The sequence below is a fragment of the Chrysochloris asiatica genome, unplaced genomic scaffold (assembly GCF_000296735.1).
Source record: "Chrysochloris asiatica unplaced genomic scaffold, ChrAsi1.0 scaffold00005, whole genome shotgun sequence".
NCBI classification, from domain to species: domain Eukaryota; kingdom Metazoa; phylum Chordata; class Mammalia; order Afrosoricida; family Chrysochloridae; genus Chrysochloris; species Chrysochloris asiatica.
The window spans coordinates 2671131-2685870 of record NW_006408523.1 but is presented as its reverse complement, the minus strand read 5'-3'; positions in this window follow the sequence as shown (position 1 = coordinate 2685870).

Genomic DNA, 14740 nt, shown 5'->3' with positions numbered 1-14740 from the left:
CTTTCTCTGCCAATGAGAAGACAGGAAGTGACCGGCGGCTTCACCATGGATTGGCAGAATGGAGGCCTGGGCTACAGAGAGACTTTCTACCCCCTCCTCCATCACCTCATCACCTTTAAAACCTGCAGGATGCATCTGTGGTCACAGTGAAGAGGGGAGAGAGGGTCTCAAGCAAATGGCAAGCTTGGAGCCAAGATGGCTATGGCCTTTTCATTACCTTGTAAGGACCAGCTGGCCCCTCTTGCCTCTGGGGGGTAGGCAAGATTTGGGAGCCAGAGTCCACTAAGCTAGAAACCTGGGCCCAGGACTTCAGAACCCCCAGGTGGCCTAAGTATTTCTTCTCTCTGGCTTACCAGACCAGTACAGGCTTGGCTGGGAGGTGGGAGTGAATGGTGGGAGGGGAGTGCTCATTGAACTCCAGGCCTGGCAAGGAGGCCCTTGTTTAGAAAGCCTGTCACCAGAGCTCCTCTGTGCTGAATGTATGTCTGTGTTATAAATGCCAGAGCCAACCTGGACTTCCTGTCATGTTCACAATCTTGGGGTTGAAGAAGAAGGGAAGAGTTTGTTGTTGTGTTGTTGTTGTTGTTCAGGTTGCTGGTCTGGGTAACTTCCAAGGCAGCGTTTTCAAAGTCCTCTGGATCCTGGGGGAGAGACATGATTTGGTGAAGGGAAGTGTGGGGTTATTTGAACACAGCTGAATATTTTCTAAAAAGAAATGAGATAAATGAGCTTTGTGAATTTCAGATTCTGTATTTCTCTTCCCCTCGGTTTTGGTCTGACATTGTCCTAAAAAAAAAAAAGAAAGAAAAGAAAGAAAAGAATTCTGTTCTCTGATTGCAAACTAGAATTTGAAAAATCAGGGAGGGGGCTGGGAAGGTTATCTGACAGTCCTTTTACCCTAGAGGGTCTGAAGCCTGAGGGGACACGTTCTGAGCGGACCTTCCCTGCCCCCAAGCCCTGCCTAGCACCGTGGAATGTACCGTTCTCTCATGGGGAGGAGGGTGGGCGTTATGGGCAAATGTGCATCTGAATGGTCAGCTGTTGTGAATTAAGGGGGGGGAGCCCCTTCATTTCCTCAGACCTATACTGACTCATTCTCTCCTCACTGAATACTCCCTACATCCAGTAAGTTAAACATGAACCATTAAGTAGTAATAGAGATCCCCCTCCCCCGTTTCCCCAAGACATTTTCTCATGTGTATGAAATACTCAAACCAAACCCACTACCTTACCCATAGCGACCCTACTATATCGTTTTCAAGACAGTAAATCTGTATGGAAGCAAACGGTTTCATCTTTCTCCGGGTCCCATGGCCACTTCGCTGGACGGTTCTGTGAGTCACCAAGCACCTCATCACGAGTCACCTCACCTCGTGGTTACCTGACCTCCATCCTCTCTTACCCACCCCCACACGACCATTAAAGACGCAGTGTAGGAAGAGCACACTCATGGCGGCTACTTGTTCTCTCTGTTGGAGGTTTGGGGCCCTAGAGGACACCGAGTTGGGCGCTCCCCGCAGGGCTGGGGGTGATGGGCTTCCGATCTCCATCTTGGTCCTTCCAGCCACCTTTAGTCCTAATCATCTATTCTACCCCAGGCGGAGGTGCCCGGAGGGCTAAGGGGAGGATGAGCGAAGCACCTCTACAGTTGGGTGGCTCTTCCGGGGGTCAGGGGCCGGAATGTACATTCCGCCTAGGGATTGAGAAAGAGACTGCGCGCGGGACCCGCGGGCTCTGGGTAATGGAGCAGGTGAGGGTGCGTCAGGGGCGGGGAGCCGAGCTTCCCCGGGGCAGGAGTAGGGGGCGCTGTGCTGCCTGGAGGTGGAGGCAGAGGGCCCAGGGGTTGGGGCGCAACCCCGCCCACCTAGGGCTGAAGGCCAGGGAAGGAGTGCGGACCCCATGTCAGCCACGCCTACCGTCCGCCAGGTGCGGCCCACCACCGCCTCTGCCGCCCGTTGCTATGCGTTGCTATGCGTTGCTGTGAAACGCCTGTCAATAAACTTCTGTTTGGACAGGGGAGCGAGAGCACAAGGGTTGTTTGCTTAGTAGTTAGAAGTTCAAAAGTCGGCATTGTCTCACTGCAAGCGATTACAAGTCCTTCCCCTTCCCCGGGCTCCACCCCCTGCCCCAGTCGACCCCGCCACCATGGAAAGACTCCCGGAAATGCGGAGACCCCTGGGCGCGGGCTCGGGCTCAGAGACACTTGCAAATTCCCCAAACCCTCTGCAGTGAGTTCATTCCACTCACAAACCAAGGAGTCCTTATAGAATCTCCCAGATTGTCCATCTTCAGTATGGAGACAGCCTCACCCTTCTCCCGCGGAGCAGCAAGCAGCAGGTGGGTTTGAACTTCGGACCTTGAAGTTAGCAGTCTGACACCTAACCCTCTGCACCATCAGGCCTCATTGCCAATTTCCCCAGACTACCAAAGTGTGGGAAAATTCAGCTAGGACCCCGAGCTTTCGATGCTCAGACACATTCACCCCAAGAACAAGCCAGAAGGAACATCCGGACGTGGCGGAAGGGGGCTGCCTGGTTTATTTTTGGCAGTAGGACTTTGCCTTTTGAGTGCCCCCTGCTCTGGGCTAGGGTCCCACGGCCACTCACTGTCATTGAGTTAATTCAGACTCAGCGACCCTATAGAACAGAGAACTGCTCCACAGGGTTTCTGATGCTGTAAATCTTTATGGGAGCTGACTGCCTCTTCTTTCTCCCACTGAGCGATCGGTGAGTTCCAACCACCCACCTTTTGGTTAGAAGGCCATTGCTTAACCCTCCCCGCGTCCTCTCCTCCATGCGGGCCGCCAGGGGGCGCGCGCGCTCTGGGTAGAGGTGGGGCGGAGACCTTTATCCTAAACTGGGGAATGGTGAGATTTCATCATACGCATAGGCCTATGAAACTAGTTCAGATTACGGTGGTGCAGAGGATTCTTGTGGGTCAGTTTCATTTATTAAGTGCCCTTGAGTCAGCAACCCTGTATAGGGTTTCTGAGGAGCGGCTGGTGAGTTTGAACTGCCGACCTTGTGGTTCAAACCTTGCGGTCCAATGCTTATCCTACAACGCCACACAAATTTATTAATGAAAAATAAAATCGGATGCTGCTTACCATTTAAAAAAGTTTTCTTTTTTTGCACAAGATGTTTCTTTTAAATAATACAGTACTAATGTCGTGTTGTTACGTGCCACTGAGTTCCGACTTAGTTTCCATTCACAGGCAACCCTATCGGGTTTCCGAGGAGCGGCTGGTGAGTTTAGACCGTGGACCTTGCTGTGAGCAGTTCAGTGCTTATCCTACAGTGCCACACCAGGACTCCACAGTAATAATGTTGTTTTTCCTGTTGTTTCCCACTCACAGTGACCCTGTATAGGGTTTCCAGAGGGGCAGCTAGTGGGTTTGAACTACCGATCTTGTGGTTCACAGTCCAGGGTTTATTTTACAGTGATTATACTATACAACAGGAGAAATGTTCATATGGGAAATAAACGAATTCACATTATGAAACTCATGGAGAGAAAATGAGTCCTTTTTTCTTGCCAAGAATAATTCATGACATTATCGTTTTAATATAATAAATCTAACAAGATAAATAAAGCTAACAGGACGGACTGCTAATCTTGCAACAAGAAAAGTTTCAATGACTATCACTTAAAATGCAGATACTCGGCAGGGAAACTGATCTTGAATAGCCATCTAAGAATATAAACAGCAATAAATTTACTGTTGTCATTTCCAGCCACTCAGATGGAAGAAAATAAGAGAAGGCGGCCAGCAGAAAATGAAAGAAATTTTAACTGCAGAAAAGCAAGAAGGGCTATATGTTCCTCTAAAGGCTGTTGGGTTAGGCCACATTCGCCACGTGTTTAGAGACGCGGGGCTATTTACCACCTCCGTGTCTGGAGACTTCAACTTCTGGGTCTAGCTTTCTCATGTGCAATATGAGGATCAAATGAGGTCATAAATGAATATATCTTAACAGTATAAACTTTTGATTATTGTTGGGTACAACTGGCTTGATTCCAACCTCATAGCAGCCTTATGTGACAGAGTGGAACTTCCTCATGGAGTTTTCTTGGCAGTTATCTCTAAGGGATCTAGGTGCCATATCTTTTTCCCACTAAGGGGCTCTGTAAGGATCAGATGAATTTTTGCTTTAAAAAAAAAAAAAATCATAAACCACATTCTGCAAAGTGCCCCAAGGTCCTTATGAGGAACATTTGAACCTGGATACTTTCATCAATCACAGTAGAAGGTGAATTTTCCAGCAATTTCTAAAAATGCATTTGGCTTTGCTTCCTTGGTCCAAGTAGCCTGCAGTCTACTGATGGTGGTGGTGGTGGGGGGAGAACCTCCAGATTTCCATCATGAAGTCTCAGAGCAGTAACTGACATTCCAGATGTGATGATGAGTTCTGATTTGTATATCTTGCTTTCCCCTTCATCTCCAGAAGAATTATTCCAAGCACTCCTCTTTATACTTAGGAGAATTTAGATTCCTTGAAGGTATAGTTGGTTCAGTTAGAAAGGGAACCATTAAAGGGTACATTCAAACCAGAGAGGCAAATAGTCTAATGTTGTTGGTGTTAGGCGCCATCAAGTTGATACTGACTCATAGAACCCTATGTAAAATAGAACAAAACACTGCCTGGTCCTGGGCCAACCTCAACAATTGTTGCCACACTTGAGCCCATTGATGCTGCCACTTTGCCAATCCACCTCACTGGGGGTCTTCCTCTTTTTCTCTGATCCTCCACCTTACCAAACATGATATCCTTCTCCCGCGACTGGTCCCTCCTGACAATATATCCGAAGTATAAGAGACGAAGTTTGGCCATCTTGGCCTCCAAGGAGCATTGTGGCTGCACTTCTTCCAAAACAGATCTATTGATTCTTTTGGCAGCCCATGGCACTTTCAATATTCTCCCCCAACACCATAACTCAAAGGCATCAATTCTTCTACTGTCTTCCTTATTCACTGTCCAGCTTTCACATACATATAAGGCTATTGAAAATACCATGGCCTGGGTCAGGCGCACCTTAGTCCTCAAGCTGACATCTCTGCTCTTCAATACTTTAAAAAGGTAGTCTAAATAGCCAGCAGTACAAGCTCTCTTGTTTCGTAGCCATTTCCATCCCAACATCTCAATTCTGAGTATCCCAAGAACACCTGCAATTCTGTTTTGTCTTTAACTCTGTAAGACTAGCTCATCCTTGGAAGTTAATTGGAAGACAAGCATTATTATGCAAGTCTCCATGATTTCTCCTTACACTGAAACCACAGTAGCAGACTGCATTCAATGATTTTTACTTTGGAAGCTAAGGAACCATTCATATGTAAATCACATAGATATTTAAAATAAACATTTAAATTATGTTTCTCAATGCACCATTGTTGTTGTTGTTAAGTGCCCATTGAGTCGGTTCTGACCCATAGCGACCCTGAATAGGATTTCTGAGGAGCAGCTGGTGAGCTTGAACCGCTGACCTTGCAGTTCAAACAGCTTTGCAGCCTGACGCATTAACCCACAGCACCACACCAGGACTCAGACTATATAAACTTCCAACCTGCATAAGTTTTACATTTAATCGGTCTTCTGTTTGTTCTCTCCCTCCCCCCACCTGGTCTTCTTTAAGATGGTGAACTATGACTTGAGGAGACCAAGCAGGTTTGAGCACTACCTACGGGCAAAATAATCACTCACTGTCTTCTTTGTTGTTGTTGTTGATAAGTGACATTGAGTGGATTCCAACCCATAGCGACTCTTTATAGGGTTTCCAAGGAGCAGCTTGAACTTCCTGGTGAGCTTGAACCACCGACCTTGCAGTTCAAATGACTTTGCAGTCTGATGCATTAAACCACAGCCCCACACCAGGACTCCACTGTCTTCTTTACTGAGCTACAAGTCAGACAAAACACACACACACATTCTCTCTTTCTCTGCCTCTCTCTCTCTGTCTCTGTCTGTCTGTCTGTCTGTCTCTCTCTCTCTCTCTCTCTCTCTCTCTCTCTCTCACACACACACACACACACACACACACACACACACACACGGATAAGTCAAAGAGTTGGTAAAGTATTACCGCTAGGGTTCTATTCATACATTCATGGCTTTATTCCATTGTCTCTGAGATCTGTGGATGGCTACAGACAACTTCTCACAGGAATGCACTTGTCTTCCTCTTGTTCGGATGCCTTCAGATAAAAAGTCTAATCAAAATAGTGGCTTCTGAGGGAATCTGCTGGTTCAGTTCAATTCAAGGTGGAGAGGTCAGTTCAGAAGGGTTTTTGTGATTCTTATGGGGTCATCTTGATAGATTTTCTCAAAGGACACAAGATGATTGAAATCTGTGCTGATGAATTCCCCCGCCCCTCCCCCGCCCATGACAATGCACCTGCTCATTCTTCAAGGGGATCAAGGGCTGCCCTAGGAGAGTTTCATTGGGAAACCTTTCCCCATCCACCCTACAATCCCAGACTTTGCCCCTTCAGACTTCTTTTCATTCCCCAAACTCAAAAAACATTTCAAAGGTACAAGATTTCCAGTCCCTTGGGGATGTCAAAACTTGTGGGTGTAAATCAAAGAGCGAAGAATTCTTCTGAAGTGTATATAAACCCAGATGGCTATGTGGAGAAACAAGCGTCACATTTTGATATTTTTGATTAACAAACATTTCTTTGATTTTATAGCAGTAGTTTTTGACTTATTCTTACATAGCAGGTGTATGAGAGAGCTTCAAAAGGTTTGTGGAAAATGGAATTCAAAGGTAATGAAAATTTCCCACACACTTCGCCTACCTCATGATTATTTTGAGGATGATGAAATTAGATCCAGACAGAAAGAAAAGAAAAGGAAATAAAAGAAAAGGAAAAAACCCTCTTGAATTCCACAGAAGGATATCTTAGTCATTCAATTCCAGAGATAACGCCAACATTCACCTTAACACTCTCTGTAAAAGGGTCAGTTTAAAGAAGGTGGGGACAAGTGAATCCCTGACCTTAAAGGTCCGATGTCTCTAGTCCCCAAACAATACATTTGTTTTAGCAACATCTTTTCCAAATTGGAATTTGTCTCCAGCTGCAATGTTTGTAGATCATATCGACTTAAGTTGTTTGAGCCCCAAAGTGAAATGACCAGTTTGTTCTTCTTTCAGCAGGATCCCAGCTGGTTGTGCACGGGAGATCTAATCCAGAAACCGAACACAACCAGTTCTGATCCACCAAGATTCTCCTGATAGGAATTGGTAGCCAAACCCTTCCATTGAACCCCCCCTCCCACCAATTAACTTACAAAGCAATACAGATGTTTTCTTCATTCTTCCAAGGAAGGCCCGCGTTGTGACGAATATTTTATTGGTTTAGGAGGAAATCTATTTTTGTTGTTCATGTGGTAGCTCAGAACTTTCAGGATTGGTTAGACTTCTATCAGAATGTTTTGTAAGGATGTATGCAATATAAAAGGAGCTCTGGTAGCGTAGTGGTTACGAATCAGGCTGCTAACCTCAAGGTCGGCTGTTCGAAACTACCAGCTGTTCCGCGGCAGAAAGATTGGGCTTTTTGCTCTCCTAAAGATTTGCAGCTTCGGAAACCCTGTGCAGGGTCACTATGAGTCAGAACCGACTCCACGGTCCTTAACAATAACATGCAATATCAGGCACTCAGGTAGCTATAGCATAGTGGTTATGAGTCGGGCTGCTAACCTCAAGGTCAGCAGTTTGAAACTATCAGCAGTTCCCTGGGAGAAAGATGAGGCTTTCTGCTCCTGTAAAGGTTTACAGCCTCGGAAACCCTACTCGGGAACCGACTCCACTGCACACCACCTCCACCCACCCCATATGCAATATGGCAATAACAGGCTTTATATGCGTTGTTATTGTTAAAGTGTTGTGGAGTCGATTCGACACATAACGACTCTGTACAGGCTTTTCCAGAAGCAGCTGGTGGATTTGAACCACTGATCTTGTGGCTAGCAGTCCAGTGCTCATCCTACAGGGCCACACCAGGACTCCTTTATACAAGATTTTCAGTCTTTACCTCACCTTCCCTTTCCTAGGCAGAATTATGGTAAGGTGTACCTTGAGGCTTCAAAAAATTCAGGGGGAAAAATTCCATTATCTTTTAATTCCATTTTTTTCACGACCTTTCTGAAGTCCCCTAGTATGCACATCGCCAGAATTATAAGGAAGAAAGAGCTAATCCAGAACCAGAGACCACTGTCCAAAAATATCAACATACAGTAAAACCTGCAACCTGAGTAAGAAGGAAACTGTCCGAGGAGGAAAACGCAAGTGTTTCCCACTAAGAGCAATAGAACAAAGGAAGACCACACCCTGTCAAAGACAGACACCTTTCCAGACCCAGGACAACGCAGTCCCAACGAGTTCCGGCTCTCACAGGTTTTCCGGTAGCAGCATGAGGAAGAAGTACAACAAAAAAGACTGGAATCCACGCAAATTATTTTTTAAAAAGAAGAAGAAAAAAAATCAGTCATTCCCCCCCCCCCACACACACAACTGTATTTAAAAGAAGGAACACTTCAGAAATTCAAATTCTCAAATTATTCTCATTTGTTTCTGTTCTATTTGCATGCTATTTTACCACTTTCACATAACAATCATTTATAATCTTAGCTGCAGAGCGAGTACGCGGGGGGTGGGGGCTCCATTGGATAAGCACTGTGGAAAAGTGAGGCTTTCGGCTTCCGCAACGATTTTTTAAAGCCTCGGAAACCCCGGTACAGCGTCGCTATGAGTGGGACCCCCCCTCCATGGCACTGAACAACAACGACACCACATCACGCACGTGGTCATTGCTACAAACACATTGCTACATACACTGTCATTGGGATACGAAGACCCTTGGACATGCTACTAAATTGGGCCGAATCCCAACAACCAGTATTTATTTATGTCTCATTTCTGCTCGTCAGCGACTTGAGCTAAAAGTCATTGAGCACAATCTGGTGATGTAACCGTTCCGTTCGAGTGAGCACTCGGCCAGACCGGAGGAGGAACAAAAAACTTCAGCAAATGGCCATGCCATCTGAAGCTGTAAGCAGGTGAATGATTAATTAGGTGGACTTGGTGTTCACAGAATCAAGGGGAACAGTTTATTTACCAATCAATCCCAAACCAGCCAGAACAGACGAAAAGCTAAGCTGAATTTTCCGTTTACTTCCACCCTTCCACTGTCTGCATTTTGTCTCTGAATGTTTTCAATGGGAAGATGGAAGGAAACGTTCCTAGTTACGAGCCAGATGGGCCGGCATCCCGGTCTGGTTCCTGCGTCTCCTCCAGGCTGCCCGAGCCTCCACCCGGGCGTCCGGGCCCAACCCCGCAGCCCTCCACTAGCAGCCTCCCGTCTTCCCGCCCCCGCGCCCCCTCCCGGCCGCCGCCTGGGGGTCCTGGGGACCAGGGGCCCACCGCCAGGCCTGCGTGCCCGGAAGTCAGGCCTCGGATCCCGAGCAATTCGGTTTCTTTTTCGAGGACAGTTTGGCTTCCCCTGCAACGTTTGTCAAGGATCCCTGGTGGCTCTGTGGGCCAGGCGTTGGGCCACAAGGTCGGCGGTTCAAACCCACCAGCCGCTCGGCGGAAGACAGTTGAGGCTGGCTGCTCCGTAATGATGACAGCCTCGGACACCTCTGGGTCGCTCAGAGTCGGAATGACTCCATGAGCAGTGTGTGCTTTTTGCCTTATTTTTGGTAGCGGCGGTCACTGTCCCTCCCCAGACTAGGGTTCAGAAGCGGCGAGCGGAGGGGCCGGGAACCTGGTGGCCCCACGCCCAGGCCCGGGGAGGGGCTCACAGCTCCTGGGAGGGGAGGCAAGGGCTGCGGCGCGGAGTCCGAGCCCCGGCAGGCGGCGCTGTTGCCCGGTAGAGCCAGCCCTCGGCTGCCGGAGCGCGGGGAACCGGTTTGTCGTCCTGGCGGGGCGGGGAGCCGGAGAGCGGAGGAGGGGCCGCCCCGGGACCCTCAGGACGACCCCCGCCTCTCCACGGCCTTCCGCTTAGTTCGCGGGTCCGCGGCGGCCAACGAGACTGCCGTGCGCCTGCGCGCCGCTCCCAGGCTTGGGGGACACCTTGGGTCTAGCTACACACCTGGTTTGCCCCTCACTCGGCTCCAGGGTCTCCAGGCCCCAGGAAACCCGAACTCCCGCCACCCTCAATGATTAGAACTCACAAGGCGCCCAGGTGGTACAATGGGTTAAGCGTTGAAGTGCTCACCGCCAAGTCGGAGGTTCGACCCCACCAGCCGATCTGCAGGACAAAGATGAGGCGTCAAGATTGACAGTCTCGGAAACACTATGGAGCAGATATACTTTGTCCCTATGAGTCGGAATTGAGTCCTGGGCAGTGGGTGGAGGGGCTCACATCCAACCTGGGCCCACGTGGGTGTGTGCGGGAGGGGGGAGGAGAGAGGGATAGAGCTTAATCTCAGTCCAGCTCAATAATTGACTCAAAGTCTTCGCTTCCTGCCCTGCACTTCCTGCTTGGTGCAGCCCCGGGGAGCGAAAGGCCAGTTCTTAATAAAAGTTAATATTAATAGCAGTGGAGAGGCTGGGCTCCTTGTTCTCTTGCCCCGCCGCCTCCAAACTGAGGCCCACTCCTGGGTGATATTTTGTTTTGGGGTATGATTGTCTGATTTGGGGGTGTGGGCCTTTTAAACTTTGGAGTGCATTCTGGAAGTAACCCAGAGTCAAGACACTGAAAAGTACAGCCTGCTGCCATGACCATCACCAACAGTGGCAAAGGTCAAACAAAGCGTGCACACAGTAGCTACCCCACCCCAGCCCCGCACCCCGCGCTGCCTGCAAGGGCCCTGGTTCTGCAGCACGGAGTTCAGATAAGCAGGAGAGAGTTAGCAAGCTTGACAGCGCAGATAGCTGCAGGAAGAGAGCAGGCCAACTGAGAGGTGAAAGTGGGGAGGTGGGAAAATTATACACATGGCAGATGAGGGACTCAACAGGAACATAAAACTTTAAAAAAATTTAAGGACAACGAAGCAACAGTATAGAAAGGATGCCACGTAATGTCAAGGACATGGTTTTCTATTCTGTGTGCCAAGTGTCTTTCCAAAGCCAAGTTGGTTTGTGTGGAACTTTTATTCATGCCATACAACAGGTTCCTTGTAAATTGCAGAGATGTGGGAAGGAAACAGTTAATAGGTTTCAGGCTGTTCTTCTAATCTCATCCCTCCCAGATACCAATGTTAGTCTGGTACATGACAGTTCCAGAATTTTTGGTATTTACTCAAACATGTGGAGTCCTGATGTGGCACTATGAGATAAAGCACTGGACTGCAAGGTCAGTTTGAACCACAAGATTGGCAGTTCAAACCCACCAGTCGCTCCTTGGAAACCCTATACGGGGTCTCTATGAGTGGGAACTGATTCAACAACAGCACTTAAAAACAACTCAGACATGTATTTCATGCAAACAATCTCCTCCTTCCTTTGTCTCTATTCTTAAAAAAAGAAAAGGCTATAGTATAATCTGTGATTGCTTCTTATCACATCATAATATATCATGCATATCTCCCTAGGGTTATTACATAGAAGTCCAGCATATTTTTAACGGCTTCTGAGTTTTCCAAAAATGGAGATACTAGAATGTTATCCATTCATTTGTTGAACAATTTATTTTCCAGGCTGCTATGTTTTAGGTGTTGGAGAAAAGCAGTAACATAGATAAAGAATTCTGTTCTTGGGGTAGCAGACATTCTAGTGAAAGAGACTGAAAATAAACATCTCCCCCTCCCACCCCCAACTATTTCTTTAGTCCTGAAGACTAAAGTGTTTTGCTGTTATTAAAAGTATAAAGATAAACATCTTTTTACATATCTCCTTTTTGCACCTTTGCATATTTAAAGGATTGTTTGTTCCAAATGGTGTGTGCTGTCAAGTCAGTTCCAACTCTGATCCTGTGTAGGGTTTCTGAGGCTCTAAGCAAGGTCAGCAGTTCGAAACTACCAGCTGTTCTGTGGGAGAAAGATGAGGCTTTCTGCTCCCTTAAAGATTTACAGCCTCAGAAACACTGTCAGGATCGCTATGAGTCGGAACCGACTCCATGGTACTTAACAACAACAACATACAAAGAAAACTACAAAACACTGCTTGCTACAAGAAACCAAAAGAGTCCTACAAAAATGAAAGAATATACCATGCTCCTGGATAGGAAGACTTAACATTGTGAAAATGTCGATACTGCCCAAAGCAATTTACACATATAATGCAATCCTAATCCAGACTCCAACGACATTCTTCAAAGAGATGGAAAAAACTATTACAAACTTTATATGGAAAGGAAAGAGACCCAGGATAAGTAAAGCATTGCTTAACAAAATTTAGACTGATACCCAAAGGAAGGTAAAAAGTTCTTTAAAAAAAAAAAAAAATCATTACTGGTGATGAGACATGGAGTCATCACTAGGAGCCTGAAAGTAAACAATAGAGTATGGAATACAAACATCCTCAATCACCAACCAAGAAAAAGTTCAAAAGTCAATCACCAGCTGGACAATTGGTGTTTACAGTTTTCTGGGATTCTCAAGGATTCAAACACTATCAGGGAAAAGGTTCAGCAATCAAGAGTGCTCATTACAATGAGATGCTCACTGAAGAGCTGAAGTCTCAACTTCAGATTAGATGCAGAGGACTGCAATCCAAGGGCATTGTGATCTTGCATGACAATGCACGTCCATACACCTCTGCCCACACTATTGACACTCTGCAAAAACTTTGTTTTGATGTGTTAAACCATCCTTCCTATAGTCCTGATCTTGTCCCATCGGACTTTCACTTGTTTGGTCCCATGATAGCATCCCTTTGAGGATGAAGATTCCCCTCTAATGAAGAAGTGAAGATAGCGGTGCATTTGTGGCTTGCAGTTCAGTCTAAAACATTTTTTAGTATGGGAATACAAGAGCTTGTTGACAGATGGACAAAGTGTATTGAAAAGCAATGAGATTATGTAGAAAAATAATGTATTTCTTTTCTTTTTTTTGACTTTGAAATGTCTTTATTTTCATATCCTTTGTTTAATGTTTTATTGTGAATTATGTGATAGTTTACATGGGAGAACATTAGTTTTACATTCATCCTATCTATATTGTTTCATTGTCATGGTTACAATCCCCTCCATGCATCATCAATCAACCAAAGTGTATACCTTGCAAGTCTGCCCCTCCGGTCGTCAGCACACAGCCCCTCTCCCTCTCTGGGTCTAGAGTCTCCAGCCACTCCATCTCTCTATATCATCGTCTCTGCGTCCATCTCTGGCTTCACTGCTTCTCTGGGTAGGGTTCTGCTCTCCACTCTTCTCCCTTGATGGTCCCAGGGACCTCCACTCCTAGACTGAAAAGTTAATCACTCCCCTCCTTTTGCTATAAAACATCTACCTTTACATTTCCAACCCTCACAATCAGTCCTGATAACAATTATTCACTATTGTATCACAAGAAACCTATTCACATCTCCTTTCATCAGCCCCGCCCAGACAGATTGGATATTACTCAGTGGAGATTCTACCTTCCTCCATGCCCTCTGGATCTAGGCTCCCTCTTGAAAGCTTGTAAGCCAGTCACTTCTTCCCTTTGTAGCACCCCCATTTTGGGTAGCTTCCAACAGGAACATAGCCCTGCCGCCATCTTGATTTTGACTCAGTGATATTGATGTCTTCAGAATCAACTCAGTGGTAGTAGGTTTGGGTTTTTTTGGTGAGAGAATACATTTTTCTTGTTTTAAGCTACCAAGTTTGTGGCAATTTGCTAAAACAGGCAAAGAAATTTAATCCAGCCTTTCTCCTATGATTTATTGTGGTGTAACAAACCCCTCCACACAGTGTCATTCAACAACTGTCTCATGCCCACTGACTGTGGATTAAGAATTTGGGTAGGGTACTGCAAGAATGGCTCACCTCCTTGCTATAATGTCTGGAGTTAGGAAGATCTGAATGGCTGTGACTGCAATCATCTAGAGGTTTCTTTGTTCATATATTTGGTCCTGGGCTGGCATAGGTCAAAGGTTGATCTCATTTTGGATTGTTCCCCTTCACGTGGCTTGGGCTTCCTCACAGCATGGCAGTGTCAGAATTCTTACACTGTGGATCAGCGTTCCAAGGGAGAGTGTTCCTTATGAGCAAGCAGAAGTTGTAGGGTTTATGACTTAGGTCCGTAAGTCATTGAATGTCAATTGCACCACAACCTACTTACTGGGGAAGTGACCGGTCCTCTTAGATTCAAGGGGAGGGCACATTAATCCAATGCTCAATGGGAAAACTATCAAAGATTTTGCATTCATGTCTTAAAACTGCCACAGTTTGTCTCATACTTACAGATTATTTACATTGCTCACATGCAAGATCCTGCCCCTTCAAAGTTTCACCTCATTAAGACATCAAATGCAGGCTGAAGGTCCAGGATTTATCATCTCAGTCAGATTCATGTACAGGTTGTTGTTGTTGTTTTTGTTAGGTCCCATTGAGTCAGTACTGACTCATAGAGACCCTATGTACAACAGAATGAAACATTACCTGATCCTGGGCCAATCTCACTACTGTGGCCACTCTTGAGTCCATTGATGCTGCCACCTGGCCAATCCATCTCATTGGGAGTTTCCCTCTTTTTCTCTGACCCCCCACCTTACCAAACATGATATCTTTCTCCAGAAACTGGTCCCTCCTGACAATATGTCCAAAGTATGAGAGACGAAGTTTGGCCATCCTGGCCTCCAAGGAGCACTCTGGCTGCACTTC